This window comes from Arvicola amphibius, chromosome 9, assembly GCF_903992535.2.
Source record: "Arvicola amphibius chromosome 9, mArvAmp1.2, whole genome shotgun sequence".
Lineage (NCBI taxonomy): Eukaryota > Metazoa > Chordata > Mammalia > Rodentia > Cricetidae > Arvicola > Arvicola amphibius.
In genome coordinates, this window is record NC_052055.2 from 26988824 (window position 1) to 27003295 (window position 14472).

The following is a 14472-nucleotide window of genomic DNA, read 5'->3' on the forward strand; positions in this document are numbered from 1 at the left end:
GGTGAATAGAATCGTCTCTCCTCTGCCACTAGAGCATGTGCTGCTCAGATTCTCTACCTGCATCCCCAGCGGAAATTCCTGACATGTAGACTATTCCTCCTTCTGAGTGCCTAGGCCCTGGGACTCAGAGATGATGAAAATAAGGTAATAGCTGCCAGGGAGAAGCTGCTGAGCAAAATGGTTCAGAGTCCGCACTTCAGAGTCACAACTGACACAGTTCCAGCCCCTATCATGTGGACATCACCGCTCTATGCTTGAGCAGGTCCAGCACAGCTCTCATGACCCTCGTTCCAAGTTCCAAACGGGAGCAACCACTGGTCCCTAGCTCCTCTCCCCCAGGGAGCATGAGCTCAAAAGATTTATAAACAAGAGGGAGGCCCAGGGCTAAGGGTCCCAGCCCCTCTCCAGCAGTAATAAGCCGTTGTCACTCAGTGGAGGAAAATGAGGAAATGTCAAGTCCAACCAGAAGTTTTCGGTTGTCACCAGAGTCCAGCAATGAGGAGAATGCTCAGGGTTCTTTTTTTTGTTGTTGTTGTTTTTTGTTTTGTTTTGTTTGTTTTGTTTTTCGAGACAGGGTTTCCCTGTAGTTTCTAGAGCCTGTCCTGGAACTAGCTCTTGTAGACCAGGCTGGCCTCGAACTCAGAGATCCGCCTGCCTCTGCTCCCGAGTGCGGGGATTAAAGGCGTGCGCCACCATGCCCAGCTTCAGGGTTCTTTTCTTAATCACTCGTCAACATCCAGGAAGCATTTACACTCATCAATAACAGATAATCAACAGATGCTGTTGTCAAGCGGTGGAGGTGGTCAGAATTCTCTAGCAAGGATTTTAGAAAAGCAATGATAAAAAGTAAAAAAAAAAAAAAATAGAAAAGCGTCACCTGAGCTTCAGAGAGGGTCAGAGATAAAGCACTTGCCACGCAAGGGTGGAGGCCTGGGTTTCACACTTAATCATCTTCCCAGCCCAGGGATATAATTTTAACCTCAGGGTTAATCTCCTTAATTTTATGCAGTGTCCCAAAGGGTCAGAAACCTGAGAACCGAGTGACCATCTCTGCATCATCCCGAGGACCCAGACCCAGACCTTACTCCAGGATTGCTTGAGTGTTAGTGAAGTCTGGTTGGCTGTGAGGTCATAATTCACAGACAAAGCACATACAATGGAAATCTCTTCTCCTGTGTAGAATTTCAGGGGCCACAGTGCCAATTCCTGGGGTGGGGACACAGTTTCTAGTTCAAGCTAACATTGTGGGGTCTTTAAAGGGCCTTATCTAACAAAAACCCTTCCTCTAGGGGATGCCAGCCCACAGGAAACAATTTGGAAGGGTTGCAACCTGCAGGGTTGGTGGAACCATCATAGAACCTCAAATCTAAACCCAGTTTTCCATCCGCTAAAACCATGGCACCAAGGGGGAAGGGACTTAGCACAGGGCCTGTTTGGGTGTGGTGGGAGTCGGAATGAATCTAGGCCTTCGGGTTAAGCCTTCTCACCCTGAAGTAAATGTGTTACATATTGGACTGAGTCCCAATTTCTGGGACCCATCCTGACCTAGATGGAGCAAGGATGGCAAGAAGCTGTTGCTACCTTGTAGTGACCACTTGCTCACACTGAGCACTACAGGAAGCAGAAATGGTACATGGGACAAGAAGTGGGGCCGGAGTATACACTAAGGGCTTCCCAAACCTGTGGTCGTCACCTCTGAAGGGTTCCACAGATTCCCAGTGCCATCAGCTGGGGATCAGATGTTCAATTATTCAAGCCTGTGAAGGGACATTTCACATTCAAACTGACTCATTATCCAAGAACAAAATAACCAGTGAAGTCTATAGGGAAAAAAAAAAACAAAAAAAAAAACAAAAAAAAAACAAAAAAAAAAAAAAACAGCTCAAAAACCAGAAACAAAACAGTTTCTGAGATCCATATTTTCAGTAAGGTTCATAGTGTGTGTTGTTTCTGTGGAACCACTCCAAACCCCAGTGGCCTGAACCCATAGACACTGGACATGGTCCATAAGTTCATGGGTCAGTGGGGGGTGGTGGACATCGAGTCAGGCTTGAGTGATCTTGGTTAACTTTTCTGTTCCATCAGTAGATGATATGGAGGCATCCTACTTGTTGGGAGCAGGCTGTGCCCTGCTCTGTTACTCCATAAAACTGTTTTTATTTTAGGATGCAACTGGCCCTAGGAGACTCTTAGAAGCAGCCCTTGCCTCCATTGTGAAGAAGGAGGAAGACTGAAGCCCCTGGGGGCGTGGCACAAGCATCATCACCTGCCCGCACTAAGCTGCAGCCCAGACTGATAAATTCCTCTCTCCTGAGAGTAGACAGGGGCCACTCTGTAAATTTATCAGGGCAAATTGAGAGTATAAGGACATTTGAGCATATTAAAACCCTAACAGGGGAAACCAGGGCTAGGAACTTCTCAGGACACAACCATACCAAAGAAAGCGTGGAACTTCCTTGCTTGAGCCCCATTAAATGGTAGATACCTAACAACCCCAGGGCAGCCCAGGGCTCCTGACCTGATACCTGGTGTGCATTAAGGATTGACAAACAAAGAACACCTGTCTGTCAGCCTACCTGATTGCCTGCTTTCCATCCACTAACTGATCTGGGTCTCAGATAGCTCTCTCTCAGTGCTAATCTTACATTATAGATTCTTATCAGCACTCCTGAGGCTTTTTTTGAATTCTGCTATAGGTTTTAAAACTCGTATTTATTTTGTAAATCACGAATATGAATGTATCTACATATATAGAGAGAGATACAAAAGATTTATCGGCTGTAAAGATATGAGAGTTAGTATTAGTAATTAAGATTGGAATCGGGGATTTGCATTCTTCTTGGCCAAATCACCAAGGTGATCTAGCAAATTGTTGCCACGGAAACTTCAGCACCTTGTGAATTTACTGTTAGTCAATCAACTCTGACACTGTGGAAAGATACAACTGTGGTGGCCTGAATGGAAAATGTCCCCTCCAGGCTCACGTAGTTGAACATTGGTCCGCAGTTGGTGGCGCTGTGTGGGGAGCTGATGAACTTCTAGGGGATGTAAGAACCATCACTGTGGACAGACTTTGAGAGCTTATAGCTCTGTCCCACTTATGGTTCTTTCTCTGCTTCCTGTTTGTACCTTTCTTGCTTGCTTTTTTTTTTTTTTTTCTTGAGACAGAGTTTCTCTTTGTAGCCCTGGCTGTCCTAGAACTCATTGTGTAGTCCTGGATATCTTAGAGCTCATTGTGTAGCCCAGGCTGTCCTCGAACTCACAGAGATCACCTTACTTCTGTCCCTGAATGATGGGATTAAAGGCATGCACTGCCACCACCACCCAGCAAAATCCTAAGTACCCGTTTTCCTTTTTCTTCTGCTTTCTGTTTGTGATTGGAGATGCGATCTCCCAGCTTCCTTATTAGGCTGTCTCCTGCCACACCTCCCACCTCCAGTTACAAACCCTCTCTCTGGAACCATAAACTAAAATATATTCTTCATTCCATAAGTTTCTTTTAATCATGGTGTTTTATCACAGCAATGAAGAGTAATAGTACTGAAAACCGCTGGACCTTATGAACTTACCGTAATTCAATAAACTCTGACCCTCGTGGAAAGACATGGACTATGCTGTTTGTTTCTGACTGAATGTGCTCATGACACTCATCCGGTTAGAGGTTTGTACGTTGACTGGGCTCAGCCTTGATTCACCTATGAATTCTTTCTTCAGTAGTAGACTAGTCCACGTTCATGTTGGACAGGCCCTGAGGGAACGAGTGGATCCTGAACAGTTCAAAGTCCCAGAGCCCTCTGCTTCCAGCTTCACACCTCACTCTGTATATTCTTTTTTTTTTTTTTTTTTTTTTTTTTTGGTTTTTCAAGACAGGGTTTCTCTGTGGCTTTAGAGCCTGTCCTGGAACTAGCTCTTGTAGATCAGGTTGGCCTCGAACTCACAGAGATCCGCCTGCCTCTGCCCTCCCGAGATTAAGGCGTGCGCCACCACCGCCCGGCTCACTCTGTATATTCTTTTGGCCTCACAAGTACCAGGACTCTAGGCACGGGGAGTACATTCCATCTCCTGATTGACAACTGAAAAACTGCACGCCAAGGGGCCTGGATGCAGGGTGACAGACAACCGTGGCTATTTTCTATTTTGCACTTCATCCCGGCGCTGCTTTCTAAAGACTTTGGTTTCCTTTCTTTCTGGTTCTCCTAGGCATGCTTTAGTTAAGAAATGCTTTAGTCAATACGATGACGCCTGCAACTTTTGGGTGAGACCCTGGGTGTGATTCTTCATGTTTCTTTCTGTTGACTATGGAGAACAAGGCCACAAAGGGGGTCTCTACCAGCCTGGGACCCTGAGTGACTATGACATTCAGAATCTGTATCTTCCTATCCCGTCCCCCACTTACACATGTTATACATGTAGAATTGGCAAACCATTAATGAAAGCTGTCTTCTTCTTGGTCAAAGAAAATGAAATCTGGGGTCGAGTGGTAGTTGGCACACACTTTTAATCCCAGCACTCGGGAGGCAGACAGAGACAGGTGGATCTCTATGAGTTCGAGGCCAGCCTGGTCTACAAAAGCTAGTTCCAGGACAGGCTACAAAGCTACAGAGAAACCCTGTTATGAAAAAAGAAAAAAATAAAAGAAATCTGTTTTTGATATTTGGTGAATGTGTACGACTCCAGGCTATGCAAACCTAAGAGTTTATGCAGTGAGGCTGTCAATCATCTGTCTAAGAGACCATGCCTGGGAAGGCAGATTGAACTAACACCATGCTAATGAGAAGCGAAGAATAATTACGATTTTAATGGCATGATAGACGTTTCCTTCCCATAAGACCTGCTTTGGTGCAGCTGCAATGGAGCTGCCATGAGGCCCTGCTGGGTCTGCTTATCTATCTGAGTCCTAACTCGGGAAGATGCAACCTTTCTTTTTTTTCTTCTTTTCTATCTATTTCTTTCTTTTCCGGACCAGAGCCTAAGTATGCTTTCTCTGGGATTCTGTTTTTCCCTGTTAATCTGAGGCTACCTCCTTTTTGCCATGGGGCTACTTGCCAAGCCTCGATGCCTAACTTAAAAAAGACACAGCTTGCTAGCTTTCTCATTCCAGTATTTCTCTTCTGGGTGGCCTCTGGGATGTGCAGCTGGCCTGTTTTGTTGGCTTTTTGTTTGTTTGTTTGTTTAACCTCTAATAAAATGGTGTCCAAGCCTTTTCTGAGTCCACCCTTGGAGACTGAGAACCCTGAGAGGAGACCCTGGTTTCCTAGTAAAATGCAATACCCCAAATTTCCAGGAAGAACACGACAAGGGATCCTTTATTGTTTTATGTCTCTGAGATCTGAGGGCACTTGTCACATCCACAGAACTTGTTATGTTCTGACTGATGCAGACCCTGGCCCTATGCCACACACCACGCACTCACAGGCCTTGGAGGTTAAAAAGGAAAATCCTCGTCTCTTTCAGCTCACATCCTCATGAAGGCAAACGCCCTAGAAAGTCAATGAGCAAACAAACGTGTAATCAAAGCGTGATCGATATGGTGAAGGAAAAGTCTAGGACTTGGGTGACTGTGCAGCTCTGCCACTGGCTCAAGGCCAGGTTTCTGAAGGAAACATTTAAGCCAAGATGGGAAGGAAGAAGGAAGGTCTCAGCCATGTGGGAACAAGAGCAGCATTCTGGGGAGGGATTGGCATGAGAAGAGGTCTAAAATGGGCAAGGCCTGACTCACTAGAGGAAGTGAGAGGAGGTCAGTGTGGCAGAAAGAAGTGGGAGAGCCTCCGAGGATGAGGCTGTGGGCTGGAGGATGTCAGACCTTGGAGTCATGAGAGGTATTTGGGCTGATGAGGCATCTGTGGGGCTCCACAGCCTAGCAAGGTGGGACCCAAGAAGCTTTATATCTTCAGAGGGAACAGGGAAGGTAAGATTTTGCCTTCCTGGCATAAACACAGATTCTAAGACTTGGTTCTGGCATTATGGGACGTCATAAAGGGAAGTGTGACTTCCCTGCAATGTTTACAATATGGTGTATGTAGCTAACTCCTCTCTCTTCCTCTCCAAAGCTGGAGGACAGGATAGGGGCTGGATAGAAGGTATCTTAATGAATCCTGGTCAGGCCCGAAACCCTCAAAGACTAAGAGGTATGTATGATGAGATGCTTGCCTTTAGACACTCACGTCAGGTCAGACAAGGACAGGAAATGTAGGCTAAGCTGGCAGGGACAGACAAAAGCTAGGACAGTCAGACTCCAGGGAACAGCAGTGGGCTCTGTTAATCCCCCTGGATGAGAACGAGACCACTACCACAATTTTTGAGCCAAATTCGAAGCACGCCTTATTAAATATTGGCCAGGACGATGGACACCGGCCAGGTCAATACCTGAGATTTCCACCGAATGGCCACTAATTACATTAGTCTGGTGCTTATAAAAGGTACAACCCATAAGGCTATGCCCTCCCTTCCTTTGTCCAATCCAGGGCAAGCATACATCATGACACATTTCCTGCCTACACACCTTCCATGTATGTGATCAGGCAAATCCTGCACAGTTGGGGCAAAGAACCTTGTTTACAGGAGTGAAAATACATGGTTTGTTATCTTGCATGAACAACAGCCCTCAGCATTCCAGGAAGTTAACTGTCCTTAGTTAAGTGGTGCTTACAGGTTAGAGGCATTTTTGCTTTATAGCTCTCTTCAGCATACTAATTTAAACTTAAAACATAATTTAGCCCTCACAGGTCTCAGCTAGAGTCTTAGTTCTTCCTTCCTACAAGCCTGTTAGCAGGTGAGGGGAACCTGGTCCAAGAGGCTCAGACTGCCTGCTTTGGCTTGTCTAGGCTGTTGGCTTGGTGGTTCATAGAGGATGCAAGGCCTGAGCTCATTGGAGGAAGTGAGAGGAAGCCAGTGTGGCAGGAAATGGGAGATGATCCTTCCAGGATGAGGATATAAGGAGGGAGGGGGTCAGACAATGGGCCTTGGAACTGTGAGAAGGGCTTAAGATACACACACACACACACACACACACACACACACACACACACACACACACACCATGTTTCCCATACTCCCATGATTTATACTAGATACAGTCCATAGCAAACATGCATTGCACCCAGATACCAGAAATACTGTGCCACTCCACAATATACCCCATATTGCATTTTCTTTTCATAGTATACATACGGCACATATTACACCAAACATGCACACCATATTTTACACATATCATACACCCCATGTATTCACAAATGCACAAGCACCATATGAACCACACACACACACACAAATTACATCATAATATATACCATATCATGCCATGCCACATACACGAATACATAGACATGCATATCACACATATCTCCCAAATGTATCACATGTAGCATTGATCATACCTACACTACTATTAACTACTATTACTACTACTATACACACACACATACACACACACACACACACACACAACTCCTCTGTATCTCAGGTATAACAGGTGCAATGGAAAAGATCAAGGTCTCTACAAAAACCTGGGGAGGGTTCTGAAGAGGACTTCAAGAGGGCATGGGGTGGTACTGATTTCTGACAGTTTCTTTTACCAGGAAAGCAGTATATGTTTAAAGCCACAGTTCTGAAAAGAAACTGTGGTAGCATCAGAGGTTTTTACACAATAGCTGCCCCAGTGAAGCACATTCTCTCCTAGCCGTGGAGGTAAGAGCCTAAGCTATCCAGAGACTGGCTCTGCGGTACATCTGCTCTCTTGTCCCTGACTGCTGATAGCCTTCCGTGCACCGTTAGGCACACCCCTCGGACCTCTGCCTCCATTTTCATAAGGCACTCGACCTGTGTCTTCTTGTTATTCTAATAAGAGTTCAGTAAGCCCAGAGGGCCTCATCTTGTGGCCATTAATTAAACCAGCAAAGATGCTATTTCCAAATGACAGCTCTGGAAAGTCCACCAAACCATATCAGGTCAAAGGCCTTTCTCAACTCTCAAAGATCTTTGAAGAGGAGCCCTGTGACTCTGGTTCCACCGACTAACTCTATGTTCTCACCCATGTCCTACCCAACTACTTGGAGAAATAGGATCTATTACCCTTGAGAGCTTCGTGGTTGTCTGAGTTATTTTTTTTTTCTATTGCTGTGATACAATACTATGACCAAAAGCAACTTGGAGGAGAAAAGGTTTATTTGATGTGGGATTCCCCTCTGTATGCTGTGAATACCATTGGTTAATAAATGACTGTTTGGGTCTACACAGGACAGAATATAGGTAGGCAGGGGGAAAACTAGGCTGAATGCTAAAAGAAAGGATGGCAGAGTCAGGGAGAAGCCATGCAGCCCCTGGAGACAGACGCTGGGGACTTTACCCAGTAAGCAACAGCCATGGGTTAAATTAATATGTAAAAGTTAGCCACTGAGAAGCTAGAGCTAATGGGCCAAGCAGTGATTTAATTGACACAGGTTCTGTGTGATTATTTTGGAGCTAAGCAGCCTGGAACTAACTAGTGACCTCCCCCAACATTTATTTCTTCTTACAACTCTCAGGTCACAATCAGTCACTGAGAACAATCAGGGCAGGAGGGAGGTAGGAACCTGGAGGCAGGAACTAAAGTAGAAGCTATGGAGGAACACTGTTTACTGGCTTGTTCTTCCTGGCTGGCTCAGGCTGCTTTCTTATATAAGCCAGGAGCACCTGCCCAGGAACCTCCCACATCAATCGTTAATCAAGACAGCACCCTACAGATTCTCCTATAGACTACCCTTACTGAGACATTTTCTCAGTTAACAATCTCTCTTCCTAGACATGCCTGGGTTCGTGTCAAGTTGATGAAAAACCAACTAGCATAGGGCTCAAAGAGGGGCTGAGTTCTCTTTGGTCAACTCCTTCGGCTAACTGCGCCCTCTCACTGACAATGGGAGATCTTGGTTGCAGCTGCCCACATTCCCGTGGACAGCAGAGGAGACAGGATGTGTGAGAACAATGTTATGTTTTATTTTAATTACCGCGCCTAAGAGATCCATAAAACAAAAATGCATCTAACCTCTAAGTCTCTTGCCCAAGAACAGATACTTCCTGAGATGCTGGGGGCTATTATTTATGGGAGACAACAAGGTACACGTTTTCTGTCCCCTAAACAAGATTGTTGGACTCAACTACACCAGATGTGCTTGATCACATGTAGGTGGGAGGTACATAGGTAGAAAGTATGTCAGGATGAATGCTTGCCCCTGATTGGATAGGAGGGAGATACACAGGCAGTAAGTACATCAGGATATATGCTTACCCCTGATTGGACCCCTGATGGGAAACATGGTAGCCTTGTAGTTTTGCCTTTGTTAAGCCTCTGTAAAACGTGACTTGTAGCCATTTCCCACGAACCCTGGAATGGTCCTGGCCAGAGTCTAATATCCCGGTCAGTATTTAAATTACAGTTTGCTTCAAATTTGGCTCAAAAAATTGTGGTAGTAGTCTTATTCTTAACTGATGGGATTAATGGATGTCCCAGGAGGATCAATGGAGCTTTGTTTTCCCTGGAGGATTTGCCTATTTTAAGGACCTGAAGAAAGAAAGGTCAAGAGGTAGGCCCTAGCAAAGAGACATCATTGTATCACATGGAATGGGGCAGTCCTCACCCTATCATTAACTCCTATTATGTGACCATGTCCACTTTCCTGGAACAGAACCTACTTTTCAAAGAGACCCAATGAGCTCCTTCAGCTGATGGATTGATCGATGTGCAGGGCTTGTAACATCAGCATCATCAGGCAAGACAGTGACAAAGTTATTACAGCCCTTTCTTTACCTTTTTGCCTTCAAGGCTTGAGTCTACAGGCTGTCAAAAAATTATCAGAGGCCTTCATCCAAGAAGCAGGACAGTAATTCCCCTAAGATTATGACCCCTAGAGAGCATTTTTCTCCACAGTGTTTCTTTCCTTCCACCACTGCCCAATCTCATCCTTTAGAGCATCACATGCCATTCTGCAATAAACTCTGTCTTCTTAGTTCTGTGTCTGTTCTGAATCCACTGGACTGAGGTTACAAGAACTGAAAACCCAAGGAAGCTGGAGAAAATCCAGATAACAACCGTGTGGCTGGGAATGAGGAAGGATGACTGATACAGCCCACGGCAGCCACCACCTTGTTACACTGACCACATGCTCCACACCAAGAATCAGGCTGCTTTTCCTCAAGACTGACATGCCTGTCCTTAAGCAAGACAGAAGATCCTATACTATTGTTTTTCATACTTGGGGAAACTGAGGCTTCTAGACAGACAATTCCTACCCAAGCACACCCAATTGGTAGGTTGGCAGGGACGGAAACGCAGATCCAAGGCACTCAAAGCTTTTCACAGACTCTAGCAAGGCTCCTTTGTTTTGGCTTGTCTTTTTTTGTTTTCCATGAAATTCAAAGATGGGTGGGTAAAGAAAGGAATTTGATAAACTTCTCCAGTCTGGAGCTCTTCCCAGAGGTCTGGGGGCAGAGAACCATGTTCTGCTGACACACCTTCTCTGCTGGAAAAGTTTTAAAACAACCATTTCTGCTCTCTGGGTTTCTGTTCATGCCATGGGATAATAGAAGCCTGGAGTGTGGAGTGTGTTCAGAGAACTGTCTCTTCTGGATCCTCATTCTCTGGACTAGCCTGGTTCTTTCTGGATTCCAAATACAGAGGCGCTTCAGAGTAGAGTAATAAAGAGCCTGCTAGCCCAGCAGGGAAAAGGGGATCCCGGGATACAAAGTGACTTCTGTCAAACCATAGAGCCCCTTCAGCAAGCTTCCAAACAGCTTTCAAAATAGGGGTGGCCTTGGACCAAGGGTGTTGGGCAGAGGTTAGAAGAATGAAGGCTTATTCTACTCCAGACCTGTCTCTAGAACACCTCTCCTCTAGTGTGTGGGCGGCAGTTTGAACTTCCAAACAGAACTTCTCCCCAGGATCAACAACTCAGCCCCACCCTCAAGAACTCTGCCCCCAGGGAACCTCAGCTGGCGAGCAAAACAAGAGTCCACGTAACACACGTCTGTTTTTTTTTGTTCCCTTTCCAAAACACCAAGGCAGTTTAGCCACAGCCCCAGCTTGCTCCTCAATTACCCAGTACTTTTGACCTGGGAAACCTCCACAGAGCAGCTCTTGGAAGCAGTGAGCGTACCTGCGGGAAGATCCAGGCTTTGATCCATCATTGCCTTGCCCTGTGATGGTGGCAAACCTAGTACAAAGGCATTTATGAGGGGGGGGGGGGACCATCCTCAATGACCTTCAAACCTGCTTATTAAATAGCTGCCTAAACTTGGATGCCTTTCAACTGTTACTCTGGTTACTTGGTCATCCAGAAATTTCTTATCTTTAAATATTGCTCAGACATACACTTATTAATGATGCTGTGCAAAAACACTACACTCTTAATTTTTTTCCTTTATTTTTATTTTGTGTGTACAGGTGTTTTGCCTGCATGTATATCTGTGCACCATATGTGCACAAGAAGCCAGAAGAGAATGTTAGATCCCTTGGGACTGGAGTTACAGATGGTTGTGAGCTGCGACATGGGTGCTGGGAATTGAAAGGGACCCAGGTCTACTGGAAAAATAGCTGAATAAAAAAAAATAAAATAAAAGGAGGAGAACATGACTATTCTGAAATTATAGGAAAGATTTTTTTTTTATCACTGATATAAGGGAGAAAGCAGGCAGAGGGAAGAGCCCAGGCTGATCATGGCTGGCAGACCAAACGAAACCGTAAAAGGAGAGAGGAAGAAGGACAGCAATGGAGGAGCCATTGACCAAGAGAGGTGGCTAGGGTCAAGAGTCCGGTGTAACCAAAACGGTTGAGTTACAGAGGGATCAGGCCCTGGGAAGGGGAATGGAAGCCCAGCCCCAGGGAGGGAGAGGCTTAGATTAGGGGTGTGGAGAGAAGTACTGGGAGGAGCCACAGGTACTGAGTGGGACATTGAGACCTACCAGTAGCCAGTGATCTTAACAGCTGAGCTGTCTGTCTGTCCCCCAAATATTACAGTCTTTAGACCTCAGCTTTCTCCATTGAACAAGAAGGAGTTCATCCAGCTGTGACCCTCAATGTCAAAGTCATTAGTGCTGGGATCACAGGACTGTACTATCATGCCCAGCCAACCTTGTGACAGTTTTTGACCCAAATTCACTTTGTGTAGGATTAGCATAGCTATTCCTGCTTTTTCTGGGTTACCATCTGTAGAGACTGTATTCGGTCCTTTTTGTTACCAGTCTGGGTGCCCTGTAACTAAAGTGAGTTTCTTGTAGGCAGCCCCTTGGTGGATCCTAGGTTTGCTTTCCCAATCAACTACATTACACCTTTGGACCTTGGATGATAACGTGGAGGATAGTGGAGTGGAGACACCTGTACTCTTTCCTTCCAGGCTTGGTGGCATCCTCTTGGTGTCTTTGGAACCTTCACAGCTACTGCCTGGCAGTGAGGCCACTAGACTGTTATAAGTCAGCTTATAGCTCCTCAACATTCCATGTAAAAGTAGAGACTTTGCCCTTCCCCTGATATTTTGCAAACACGGTATCAAGTGCGGAGCAGGAACTCTGTTCCTTCTCCTGAATGAATACCGTTGACGAGCATATTAACCTTTATCAAACTCTTGTACCGGATCAAGAGCTGTGTGATCACACTCTGCTTCTGTCTTAGTTAAGTGAAAGAGACACCATGCTCAAAGAAACTTACAAAAGAAAACATTTAATTGGAGGCTTGCTTACAGCTTCATAGGGTTACTCCATCTGGTGGAGAGCATTCTGACAGACATGGTGCTGGAGCAGTGGCAGAGAGTTGCTATGAGGGGGGGAGAGAGAGAGAGAGAGAGAGAGAGAGAGAGAGAGAGAGAGAGAGAGAGAGAGAGAGAGAGAGAGAGAGAGAGAGCAAGATTGGGCCTGGCATGTGTTTTTTGGAAGCCTCAGCGCTCACCCCAGTGACATGCCTCCTCAACAAGGCCATATCCCCTGCAATAAGACCACACTTCCTAATCCCTCCTAAATAGTCCACCATCTAGGAACCAGACATTCAAACATATGAGCCTGTGGGGATCAATTTCATCCACTCAAACCACACAGCTTCCATCATCTTTTCATTCTCCCCACAGGTTGGTGAAGTAAAGGCAATGATTAATGATTGCTTGAGCACTGGAGAGTAAAAGAAATCTCCAGTCTCTCTCGGCTGGGCAAAGCAGACCAATATCCATCCCAACCCAGGTATCCAATTCTGGTGACCTCCTCATTATCACCTCCTTTGTTCCACGTGACAGGAAACACCAAAGGACTAATGACCTAGACCAAAAGAAAGCTGTGTATCTCTCATTTGGACGAAGCCTGAGACAGGTGGCAGAGATTGGCACAATCATGGAGCAGGCTCAACAGGATCCCAGGGTTCCGTCCTCTGGGCTCACCTCGTGGAGAAGCACACATCTCTAAAGCCTCGTGGTCAAGATAGCTACTACAGCTCTAGTTAAAGAACATGTACATCCCAGGTCTCCGAGGCCACTTTTTGAAGCTTGCCCAGCTGAAGTGGCAGCTAGATCTATGGCTGTCCTTGGTCTCACAGAATGTGAGCATTTATCTTGGGAAATGATGGCCTGGTGAAGCAAGAGGATCCCCGAGTCTTGTCCTGTGGCACTTCTCTTGCCACAATCTCCAGTGTCGGGCCCCAAATAAACACCGAGCAAGGCTCACTCAGCACTTGTGGCTCCTCCCTGCACTTTTTGCCTTGCCTCCTACCCTAAACCTCTCCAGCCTGACATCCAAGATTGTCAGTGTTGGATGGGGTCCGGAGAAGGGATGAACGGCACCTTTGGGTCCACAGAGTTTTCATGAACTGACAACAGCATCCTTAGGAAAACCTTCACATCCTGCCTGCAGGCATCATGGCCGTTGTCCTATTCCTATTCCCCATGTCACCAAATGTTTTCTGCTTGGAGCCCATGTGCCAACCTGAGCAGTAGTTGGTGGGGCCCAGATTAATAATCGCTCTCTTTGTTGCTACAAAACACCTGACAAAGAAATAGGAGGAAGAAAAGAAGGAAGGGTGGGTCTGTTTGGTTCAAGATTTCACATTACAGTCTGTTGTGGTGGTAAAGGCACTGCGGCAGGAGCATGAGGCATCTGGGAACACTGTATCTACAGTCAGGAAACATGAGGCAGCTGGGCACACTGTATCTACAGTCAGAAAGCAGAAAGAGAGAAAGGCTGTGTTCAGTTCTCTTTTCTATTCAGATCAAGACTCTGGTCCATGATGTTGCACACATTTAAGGTTGACCTTCCACAATTCCCTACATTTCAGCGTTTTTAACCCAGAAGCTTCCTCACAGAAGTGCATTGAGGTTTGTTTCCATAGCGATTCTATCAAGCTGACAGTCAAGCCTGACCATCACAAGGCTCACACATGGGCCAGGTTGGAGAAGCAGGAGGTGGTAGGTTTAGGCCCAGCTCCCTTGCCCATCCTGTGTACTCTGCATCACCCCCACCAGCATG